This window comes from Vulpes lagopus, chromosome 12 (genome assembly GCF_018345385.1).
Source record: "Vulpes lagopus strain Blue_001 chromosome 12, ASM1834538v1, whole genome shotgun sequence".
Classification (NCBI taxonomy): Eukaryota; Metazoa; Chordata; class Mammalia; order Carnivora; family Canidae; genus Vulpes; species Vulpes lagopus.
Window position 1 is genome coordinate 80,921,067 of NC_054835.1, and position 12,027 is coordinate 80,933,093.

General features: G+C 39.1%; 1 non-coding gene across 1 annotated transcript; it reads right to left on the reverse strand.

Annotated features, from left to right (window-relative positions):
* Positions 1-7,028: 7,028 nt before the first annotated feature.
* Positions 7,029-7,131, reverse strand: LOC121474314. The gene has a single exon (XR_005983332.1). It is a non-coding gene; the product is annotated as a U6 spliceosomal RNA (small nuclear RNA).
* Between the last annotated feature and the right edge of the window lie 4,896 nt (positions 7,132-12,027).

Here is a 12,027-nt window from a genome sequence, read left to right on the forward strand (position 1 = left end):
TGCCTTCAGGCTCCCTGCCAACAGCCTACTATGGATGAAAGCAATCCTTAATTTCTCCACAATGAAATCTATTCTTTGGAAGCTACACTCAGTTTGTTTCTTTGTAACATGCTTATTTTCTACCCATTTCTTTATGCCTCCCCTCTACTTCACAAAGAACATAGGTTTTAAATTTATGTGGAGCCTCCTGTCTCTGCCCTGAGTCCCATATCTCTAAAACCCATCTTTCTACAATCCCATATGTCCACCAGACTTGAATCATGGCCTACCCCAATCTGGCTCATACAAATACCACTTAAGCTTTGGTTAGGGCAAATTAAAATTTTTAGTGACATAGGAGATTATATGTTATGTCAGAGCTTGAGGCCACAATGTGTCAATGATAAACCGAAGAAATAAAATAGTCATCTAGCCTCTTTAAATTTAAATCTTAGTCCCACAATTTACTAGTTGTGTGACCCAGGGCCAGTCTCACTAAACACATCTAAACCTATTTTTATAAATAAGGAGAATACCTCTTTTACCTCAGGGTTATTGTGCAAAACAAATGATCTAATATATTTAAGAAGCCTAAACAATAGTAGGCTATCAATAGATGGGAGTTTTCTTCATTTTCTCCCTCTTAAGAGCAGGGAAAATTCTGTGTATAAAGAAATATAAATTGATTTAGCTTTGAAAAAGAATTTGAGAAATAAAAACAAAAATTCATTTTTCCAGTCCATGAATTTAAAAGGTCAAAAATGAGTTAAATGCACCAGGTGATATTTCAATTTACCCAAGTTGCTATCTGTAAATGTCTATTTAAAAATCAAGTCATCAGCGTTCGTTAGATTACTCCTTTCTGCCCGTGGACACCGCCAGTAAGCATCATTAAAATCTCCCCTCCCACAGCCATCATGTCTAAGTCAGAGTCTCCCAAAGAGCCTGAGCAGCTGCTAAAGCTCTTCATCAGAGGTTTGAGCTTTGAAACAATCAATGGAAGTCTGAGGAGCAATAGGGAATGCTTATGTACTGTGGGGTAATGAGAGATCCCAACACCAAGCCCTCCAGAGGCCTTGGGTTCGTCACCTTCACTGTGGAGGAGGTGAATGCAGCCATGAATCCAAGGCCACACAAGGTGGATGGAAGAGTTGTGGAACCAAAGAGGGCTGCCTCAACAGATTCTCAAAGACCTGGTGGCCTTAACTGTGAAAAAGATTTTTGTCGGTGGCATTAGAGAAGAACATCATTAGGTGAGAACATCACCTAAGAGAGTATTTTGAACAGTATGGGAAAATTGAAGTGATTGAGATCATGACAGACCAAGGCAGTGCCAAAAAGAGAGGTTTTGCTTTTGTATCATTTGATGACCATGACTCAGTAGACAAGATTGTTATTCAAATATCCCATGCTGTGAATGGCCACAACTATGAAATAAGGAAAGCACTATCGGAGCAAGAGATGGCTAGTGTTTCATCCAGACAAAGTGGTTGAAGAAGTGATTCTGGAAACTTTGGTGGTGGTCGTGGAGGTGGTTTTGGTGGGAATGACAACTTTGGTCGTGGAGGGAACTTCAGTGGTCGAGTGGCTTCAGTGGCAGTCAAGGGGGTGGTGGATACAGTGGCAGTGGGGATGCTATAATGCATTTGGTAATGCTGGAAGCAACTTTGGAGGTGGCAGAAACTATCATGATTTTGGCAATTACAACAATCAATCCTCAAATTTTGGACCCGTGAAAGGAAGAAATTTTGGAGGCAGAAGCTCTGGCTCCTATAGTGGTGGAGGCTAATACTTTGCCAAACCACGAAATCAAGGTGGTTATGGCAGTTCCAGCAGCAGCAGCTATGGCAGTGGCAGAAGTTTTTAATTACTGCCAGGAAACAAGGCTTAGCAGGCGAGGAGAGCCAGAGAAGTGACAGGGAAGCTACAGGTTACAACAGATTTGTGAACTCCGCCAAGCACAGTGGTGGCAGGGCCTAGCTGCTACAAGGAAGACATGTCCTAGACAATACTCATGTGTATGGGCAAAAAACTCAAGGACAGTATTTGTGATAAATTGTATAACAGGTTATTTTAGTTTCTGTTCTGTGGAAAGCGTAAAGCAGCCCAACAAAGGGCTTTAATGTAGATTTTTTTTTTTTGCACTCATGTTGTTGATTGCTAAATGTAATAGTCTGATCATGACGCTAAATAAATGTGTATTTAAAATAAAAATAAAATAAAATTATCAAATATTCGAGTATGTAAAACACATGAGCCACTCCCAATGTGTTTATACCGTGTAGTTATATATTTGTGTAACTAAAGCATATAAACCAAAATATTTGTATGTTAACTCACAATGAGAAATACTGTCGACCTAGCTAAGTGGACCATAATTTTCAGTTTGGCCTGACCAGCACATTCTTTTCTGGTAGTCAAATCTCCTGAGAAAATCAAACTATCAGAATATTCTCTAGTGAACATGTGTTAGAATAAACATTAGTTAGGCAATTCCAGTGTAGCTGATGCATCTTCTCCGCAGTGGACATCTACCCACTGGGTTATCCAAAAACTAGGGGTGGCCTCTTACCCTCTGCTCGGTTTGATGTTGTTTCTTGCTACTAATAGTAGACCTTGGAACTCTACTGGTTTCTGCTTCTGTGGCTTAATTGTTCTTCCTTTAAATTTACTTTGTCTTCTATTGGGGTTCCTGAACCATCTGTCTAGTGGAAAATGAACTTTAAATTTTGAAGCAGAAGCTTCCAAGAAGAAAATGACATACAGTTTTCCTGCATGATGTGGAAATTAAGTAGGCCTTTTACACTTGTACACAAGCAACTTTCCATTATTCTTGAGGAGAGTCCTGAATATAGGGAAGTAGTCCCCAAGGAGAGAGCCCTGACACTGGGCTGAAGTGTTCTGCTTGGTTATATAAATTTGATTTATTAGCAAGGCTGCCTCCACAGAGCTGAAGACAGTTGCTCTTAAATCTGTTTTCAGCCTGCTCCTTACCTGAAAATTACTATCCATAAAGTGTTATTTGAGATGGAATTGGACAAATCATGTGACTGGTTTAAGTAATTGGTTGAACCAGATTCCATTAGCGGCAAGGATGTGGGTTTTCCTCTGATCAGAATGGAATTGTTCCTCACATGCCGTGTGTGTGTGTGTGTGTGTGTGTGTGTGTGTGTGTGTGTGTGTTGACTCATGCTACGTCGAAGTCTGATGGTTGCTTTGCAGGGACTTGGAAGTATAGTTGGGCTGTAGGTTCTAAGAGTAGCTACTTGTGATAGCAGCTATTAGTCAGAGATATAAACTAGTGGCTCACAGTCCCATTGAAGCCCACAGAAATGTTTGGTTTGGCCATGGCAGTGTCATTTAAAAAATAAAAGAATCAGGTGCCACACTGCTCTGGAGTAAAGTTTTGCTAAAAAATATTAGCTTCAGACTTCTTGCAAAATCAGGTCTGGCAACCGAGGTCTTTGTTCCCAAGGGTAAACTTTGCTCCCAGCAGCTTCTCCCTTTCAATAGAGCAGGTGTTGGCCAGTTCACCACAACTCTCACATTGCCTGTTATTTGGTGACATTTAGGCCAAATCTTGTGGCCACTTTTCTTATAGCACGCAGCCTGTGCACTTCTCCATTACCTAGTGGGGTCTCAAGCATCTTATGGAGAATTTCCAAAACAGTGTCACCCCTCAGGAGCTGCGCAGGCAATGCCAGTGGTAGTTAGAGGCAGAGTGACCGGGTGATAAACATGAGTAGCCGCAAAGGTAGCAAATATCCTGTCAGCCAGCAAGATTGGAAGGCTGTAGGGAGGAACCTCACATAGCAGAGCTCCTAGCCATATGCAAGGCAATACTCTGGAAACTCTCCAAACAGCTGCAAATATCTGATAATCAGATAGTCTTTATGCATCATTATCTAGACATGAAAATTAAACATCGCCTCTGTTTGTAGTGACAAGCTAATGAAGCTGGAGACATGTATTGCACAAGTTCTGGAGGGGTCATCTCAGGGTCACCTTTTCACTTTCTTATTTATTTTTCACTCTCTTACTTGCATGTGAAGGCATGCTTTGACTTTAAATAGAACAGAAAGTAAGCAGTTTTCCTTTGGAAACAGTAGACAGGGGTAGGGGGGAGTGACATGTTTCTTTAATGGCTATAGAAAGGCAGTGATTTAGATGTGGGTCACACCTTCTTATAGGGAGCATAGCTTAAACCTTATACTTTCCCCAAATGTGGTCACAAATGTGAATATTTTCGCTAGATGGATAATAGACTCTTATATAATTCTGTATTTTAGAGTACTGACAGTATGTAATTTGTGCTGTTGCATTTGCTTTTGGAGGGATCTGCTGTACAACAGTTCAAACCTGAAAACTTTCATGGAAGTTGAAATACCTGAGATCAGATATACTGTGGGAATGGGATAGGTATATTCTTTTTGGAAGAAGCCTTGTAAAGACAAGAGTTGGACCTCCAACTGAGCATCGTTATCTAAGGAATAACTTTTTAAGTCACTTTAAAAAAGTGAATTAAAAGAAATTCACTTAAAAAAAGTGAATTTAAGTACCTATATGTATGTACATTAATTATAAATTTTATATAATCTATCTAATATGTCATAAAGGAAAGAGAAGCATGTGAAGCAAATGCAGAGAAACGAGAATTTTTTTCTGCTTTGTTTTTTGTTGTTCTTGATTTGTTTTTTGGTTTTTTTTTGAGAAAAAATAGTTTTTATAAGTAAAAACGGAGACAGAAAAGATCTGGATAATAGGGAGTGTCCATGTGCAACTATTACAAAATATTGCCTAATTGCCTCCCAATGTTGTTTACCAATTTACACTCCCATGAGCAGTAGGCAAGAGTTCCTGTGTCCATCCATGGGTATTTCTGTCATTATATCTCACGTACCTACACATAGCAGGAATATAAATGATGTTTGATGAATGAACAAATGAATGAGAACAAGGATTTTTTTTAACCATGGGGACAGTCCAAAATATAGATTCAGTCCTAACATCATGTAAGGGCAAATCTAGCATTACACAGGGGCTGTTCAGAGAAGCAAAGTAGAACACACTACATGGAAAGAATAGTGACAAAGAACTATCAAATCCCAGGTAAGAAAAATGTAATAGAATATGGATAGGACATGGCAGGAAGGTAGTTCTCCAGAAGGCCATATACAAAGATCCAAGCAGCACTGACTATTTCAGTGAATTCTCATCTAGTGGGAATTCAAACTCTGAGGGCAAGACCCCAGTTTCTAGAAAAGAATGTTGGCTTTATGGGGAGAAAGATAGTGGGAGGTACAAAAGACTTTAAGAGGCAGCCCGGGTGGATCAGCGGTTTAGCGCTGCCTTCAGCCCAGGGCCTGATCCCAGGGACCTGGGATCGAGTCCCACATCGGGCTCCCTGCGTGGAGCCTGCTTCTCCCTCTGCCTGTGTCTCCGCCTCTCTCTCTGTGTCTCTATGAATAAATAAATAAAAATCTTAAAAAAAAAAAAGACTTTAAGGAGGATAGGCATTGAGTGGAAACTAGAAAAAACACAGAGTTAGAGAAGAAAGTTGAGACATTTTGAGGGGATCGTTCTACTCAATTATAGCCAATAATAAATGTAAGGGAGATATAATCAGTAACATGTTTCTTTCTTTTTGCTTCCTAATCTCAAAATTAATGAAAAGTTTTGCTTTGATTAAATGCCCCAGTTCAATATTTATTGTTTGTATCTATTGTTTTACTATTGAAAAATTATATGCATAAGACTTTATGCTACAAGGTACCCTAATAGAAAATAATAAAATGAAAAATAAAGACTAGCCATTCCTTATAAAGAAGCACTTGTCAGAGTTTCCATAAATTTTGCAAATCTGAGTGGCAGGCTTTCTCTATATTAACACCCCTCATGGGGGGGTAGGGCCTTTAACCTGCACCACTTGAGTGCTACAAGTAAGGCATGATTCTCCACGGAAGCAATACTGCATCTTTGGTGGAGACAATGAAAGTGCTTCATCCAGACTACTACGCCTTCCAGAGTTCAGAAGTCAGATGTCATTTAAGAATCTGGGGCTATTGGGACGCCTGGGTGGCTCAGCGGTTGAGCATATGCCTTTGGCTCAGGACGGGATCTCAGAGTTCCTGGAGTCCCCCATCAGGCTCCCTGCATGGAGCCTGCTTCTCCTCCCTCTGCCTATGTCTCTCCCTCTCTTTGTGTCTCTCATCAATGAATAAATAAAATCTTTAAAAAAAAAAAAAAAGAATCTGGGGCTATTAGGAGCAGAAAAATAGAATTGACAGATTCCTGTAAAAAGTTGGTATCTTGCCATACTTGTTTTTCCTAGAAGAAAATACATTTCCCCTACTTCTGTAAATGTCATTGAGGAATAAAGGAATGGTAAGTCCCCTCAACCTCTGGGTTCATAGCCAACCTTTAGTTGTCCACTTTTGATATTGAGTTCCTCATCCTGAAAACCACATATATGTTTAGAGATTTTTGGTTGAATAATAAAAAATTTAAAGAAAACTTTTCCTCCTACTTTTAAAACTTCTTAATTCTCAGAACCTTTCCAAGCTTTCCTTTGTTTTCTACATGACATTAAGGCCAAATGTTTTCCACCTGGAGGCCCTTTTGAACATCCTCATAATTCGAGGGAGATGTTCCTGTTTATCCAAATCCCAGCAAAACAAGGAAGAGGATACAGCCCATGATGACTCAACCTGACTGCAGTTCAAAAGTAGAAAGATGGGTTAAGAGGGAAGACAGTGCTCTGCAGCAGATGTGCTTGCAAGGAGGCAGGGGTGTGGAGCATGCAGAAAGCACCTCACCCACATGAACAAAGCCCATAAGTGTTAGCTCATCAGTTCAGTAGCTTCTGCAGCCAACATCTGCCATGACACCTATGTTTATAGCCATGGTAATTGCACTGTGTCAAAAGGATTATTTCACTGTCACAATTCATTAAGGGCAGGCCTTGTTATGTGAAAATTGAGGCTTGGACTTGGGTTTGTTTTTTTTTTTTTTCATCTTTATTAAGGTATAAAATTCATCTTGCATAACTGAAAAGTAGGGAATGCTTCACAAATTTGTGTGTCATCCTTGGCAGGGTTCATGCTAATCTCCGCTTGGCTCCAATTTTTGTATATATGCTGTAGAAACAAGCACTAGGCTTGTTTGGATTTTTATTTGGGGGGTTGTATTTTTTCAGTTACTATTCTGACATTCTACAGGTCTGACAAATCATCAAATCTCAATACACCAATATGCTCTTTGAGAAAAATAGATTTTCACATCATTTTAATTGTTCTTTTACACTAAACAGAGTTGTTTTCTTTTTCTTAAAACAGTGCATGCTGATTTAGTTATTGTATAATTATTATTTTTGAATTTCTGGTGATACTAGTTCTCTCTTCTCAAATATTTCTCAACAATGATCATCTATAAATTCTTCCAGATAAAATGTTGAATCATTTCATCAAGTACCCCTCCCTTAGGGAAGAAAACCTCTTAATTTTTTCTCTCATCAAAATATATTCCTGATAGTCTTGAGTTAAATATAAATATGCAAACCAGCACCAGAAACAATTAGAAGGAAACATAATTGATTATCTCTTACCTCCAGGCAGAGAAGAACTTTCCCGCATAAAAAGCAAAGGAAAAAGCACACGATGAAAAGATTGACGGAATAGATCTCACTATTTTTGGACTTCTTCCCTTTCCCTTGCTGGATAATCTTGGGCAAAATATTTATCCTTTCTATTCCTTTGTGTCCACATCTATGTGGTTGAGAAATAAGCTCAGTCATGGTGAGTTTATGGAACATCAACTATATGGAATGTCAGACAAGCATTGAAAAACATACTGAAGAAGTATAGGGATAAAAAAAAAACACTTATGTAATCTTTAGAAGTAATGTAGTATAATCATAAGAATAGACTTTGGCATTGGACAAACCTGGTTTGTAAATTCTGCCTTTGTTACTTTAGTAGATCTGCGACTTACATATGATGATAGCAGTTAATTTTATTTATTTTTTTGAAGATTTTTTTATGTATTTATTCACAAGAGACATAGAGAGAGAGGCAGGACATAGGCAGAGGGAGAAGCAGGCTCCCTGCAGGGAGCCTGATGCGGGACTCAATCCTAGGACCCTGGGATCATGCCCTGAGCCAAAGGCAGATGCTCAACCGCTGAGCCACCCAGGTGCCGCTGATGATAGCAGTTTAAAGGGTTGTTCTGAGGGTTAAAATAGTAGAGGCTATAGTACCAAAATTATAATTTCATTATCCAAAACAGTAAACCGATCATCCAAATTCTAATGCAATCCAAAAACCAATCCTAACTCAATCAGTTCCTTCCAGAACAATCTTCTGTCTTTGTTTAATTTCTCCTTGTAACAAGGCTATCAGCATCACAATCTACTCCATGTAAACCAGATAAGAAAGCAACTTACAAAAAAGAAGAGTATTTGCAATGCATATGATCAAGTGTTAATGCCTTTTATATTAAAAAAAAAACTCCTAAAAATCAATATAGAAGACGAACAAGTTAAATAGAAAAAATGAGTAAGTAACTAGCAATTCATAAAAGAAAAACAAAGAATGGAGACAAAGATGTTAGTTTCATTTGTAATTAAAAACTGCAAGTTAAAATAAGAATATACTATCGTCTACCAATCAGCGTCAGGTATTAAAAAAGACTGATAATACTCAATGTTGCAGACAGTGAGGGTGTAATAGTGACTGGTGGTGAGTTTATAAATTGGTGCATTTTTGGAAGGTGATCTAATGGTATATTCAAAAATCCTTAAAAACTTAAATTGTCCTTAGCAATATCATTGAAAGTAATTTGACCTAAAAATATCACAGAGAAGTATAAATATTTGTGTACATGAATGTTCATTAAAGCATTATTTTATAATAAAATGAAAAAATAGGGCAACTTGGGTGGCTCAGAGGTTTTGCGCTTGCCTTCAGCCCAGGGCATGATCCTGGAGACCCGAGTCCCACATCGGGCTCCCTGCATGGAGCCTGCTTCTCCCTCTGCCTGTGTCTCTGCCCCGCCCCCCACCCTCTGTCTCTCATGAATAAATAAATAAAATCTTTAAAAAATAATAATAAATAAATAAATAAATAAAATGAAAAAATGATCTAAATTTCCATCACTTGTGGAATGGTTAGATAAATACGTAATTGCCATCTGTTTGTCTATTACACTACTACCAGAAATAGTGACTTTGAGGGCCATCTAAATATTGAAGAAATACTTGTAACTAAGTGTTAGATGGAATAAAAAGGATATAAACTGTATTTCTTATACTATTCCGATCCTGAAAATGAACCACTTGACAACATACACACACACGCACACAACAAACACAATGTAATGTACATGAAGTTTAGATTTTTTTTTCACTTTTTTTTGATTATCAGTATTGTCTAAAGTTTCTGCAATGAGGATTTATTTACAATTTATAGGTTAAGAACAAACACAAAGTTTCTTTTTCCTTCAAAAAAGTGATCATTTCATATACAAGTGATATTTTATTCTTTCTGTTTTAATTAATTCTATTTTTTCCAAATGTTTGCAATCAATCAATAGATAAATAAGTGCAATTATGTTATTTCTAAAAAGACCTTGGTGATGAAACAGTCCATTTTTATAGCCTGAATGCTGAAGTGTATATAAAGACAGAATTTAGGACACATGAACAATAAAAAGGTTTAATCAGGAATCCACAAATGCAAAAAAATTATATCAACAATACAGAAGGATGATTTGGTTCCAGCTGGGTAAGCTTTTGTTTATTTTATTTTTTTAAGATTTTCTTTATTTATTCATGAGAGACACAGAGAGAGAGAGAGGCAGAGCCACAGGCAGAGGGAGACGCAGGCTCCGTGCAGGGAGCCTGAGGTGGGACTCGATCCCAGGTCCCCAGGGTCACGCCCCGAGGCCGAAGGCGGCACCAAACCGTGGAGCCACCCCCCCCCCCCCCCCCCCCCCCGGGCTGCCCCAGGTTTTGTTTAGACTCAGGTTCAGGCAAATACACCACTCCTACTAAATTGGGCTGATGTCCCAAGTTCTATCCTTCACCTGTCAAGAAAAACAGACAGAGAAAAAGGTTTGGAATGGAAAGAGCAAGTCTAATTTATTCACAGTATCAAGCACTTGTTGGGTGAACTATCTGATCATTTAAATTAATGCTGATTTTGAAGGAGGAGAGCAAGGGTCTCGTCTTACAGAGTCAAAGAATGAATCTCACGGACGAAGGAGAGTAAAACTATAGGAGCTTAAGTTGAGGACACAGAAAAAGCTCCCAGGAGTGAGAGATCCCGACAGGGTTGCCCTCGTGGGCCTCCACTGACAGTCTTATTTAGAACTGACCAGGGAGCTTGTGGTCTTCTCATTCTTTTTTTTTTTTTTTCCTTCTTCTTTTTTAAGATTTTATTTATTTATTCATGAGAGACACAGAAAGAAAAGCAGAGACACAGGCAGAGGGAGAAGCAGGCTCCATGCAGGGAGCCCGACGTGGGACTCAGTCCCGGGTCTCCAGGATCCCACCCTGGGCTGAAGGTGGCACTAAACCGCTGAGCCACCTGGGGTTCCCGGCTCTTCTCATTCTTGTGCCGTCTTGGTTTGAGTCAGGACTGGTGAGAACATCTTTAATGGCTTCCTTTTGGGTTTGATTATTCTTGGTTGGTCACAGGCAACTGTCATAAAAAAAATATATATATATATCTTCCCCATCATCCACACTTAGGACAGAATGGTCTGGTTTCTTCCCTTATCTCTGGTTTCCTTACACCTCAGCATTTTGGGGATTTTGTTTTGTGAGCCTGATTCCATGGCCCCCCTTCCTATTTTTCCCTACCTAACCCAGCCTGTCCCTTACTCAATTTGAGTTAGAAATTGAGGTAAAGGGGATCCCTGGGGGCTCAGCAGTTTAGCACCTGCCTTCGGCCTAGGGCATGATCCTGGGGTCCTGAGATCCAGTCCTGAGATCCAGTCCCAGGATCGAGTCCCACATCAGGCTCCCTGCATGGAGCCTGCTTCTCCCTCTGCCTGTGTCACTGCCGCTCTCTCTCTCTCTCTCTCTCTCTCTCTGTGTGTGTCTCATGAATAAACAAATAAAATCTTAAAAAAAAAAAAAGAAATTGAGGTAAAGGGTGCAGGCATAACTTAAGGAAATGTGCAGGCAGGCCCTACAGGAGCAGGATGTGCAAGCATTTCATTTCCTGGACCAAACAGTAAAATCATTAGTAAAATCAACATATCTATGGTTTTTCTCAAATCTAATAGTCTATGATGTTATATGTTGTTTCATAATAAATGAATTTATGGATATGCAGGAAATTCCTGTCTTCTAATTTCATTCTGAAAAATATTTGATCAAAGTGAAAATAGAGAAAAAATTGTTGATGACTAGTCATCATATAAAGACATAGCAAAACAGCTACCAGGTCGTAATTTTAGCTGTGGTCTTACAGGAAAAATTTCTTATTGTTACCCCAAAATACTGCATGATGTTCTTTGTGAGGGAAAAACCCCAAAGCAGGCAGCATGCAGCTAAGAGAAAATAACACTTACAAATCCCTTTATTTTAGTTCTCAAGTGCTGAGTCAACAGCCTTGTTGATAAAATCTTCAAATTTGGCCTCTTGGTCCCAGCATGACAGCATTCAAATATTTTAACAAAGTTCACATTAATAACTGTGGTCACCTGCATAATTTCTCTTGGAGTTTGCACACTAATCTTACCACTCTCTGAAGCAGTTGGGAAACTCTTGATGTATGTAGTTATTCTTTAAAAGCACCAAGAGAGTAATTATAATATAAGGATGGGTGGATGCATATAATTTGGAATTTTAACTCAGAGATCCCTATCTAGAAATTCCCTGGCGATGAAACTTTGTCAGAGAGACAAATGCTTGCACATATACAGGAGAGATTCAAATGCCTGGAGAAGAGAGGGTGTAGTCACCTCAGAAAGGAGCCGCGTGGTGCTTTGGTTGCAAAGCCCTGAGGCAGATGCTAAAGACTGGTGTTCCTCTTTGGCTTTCCT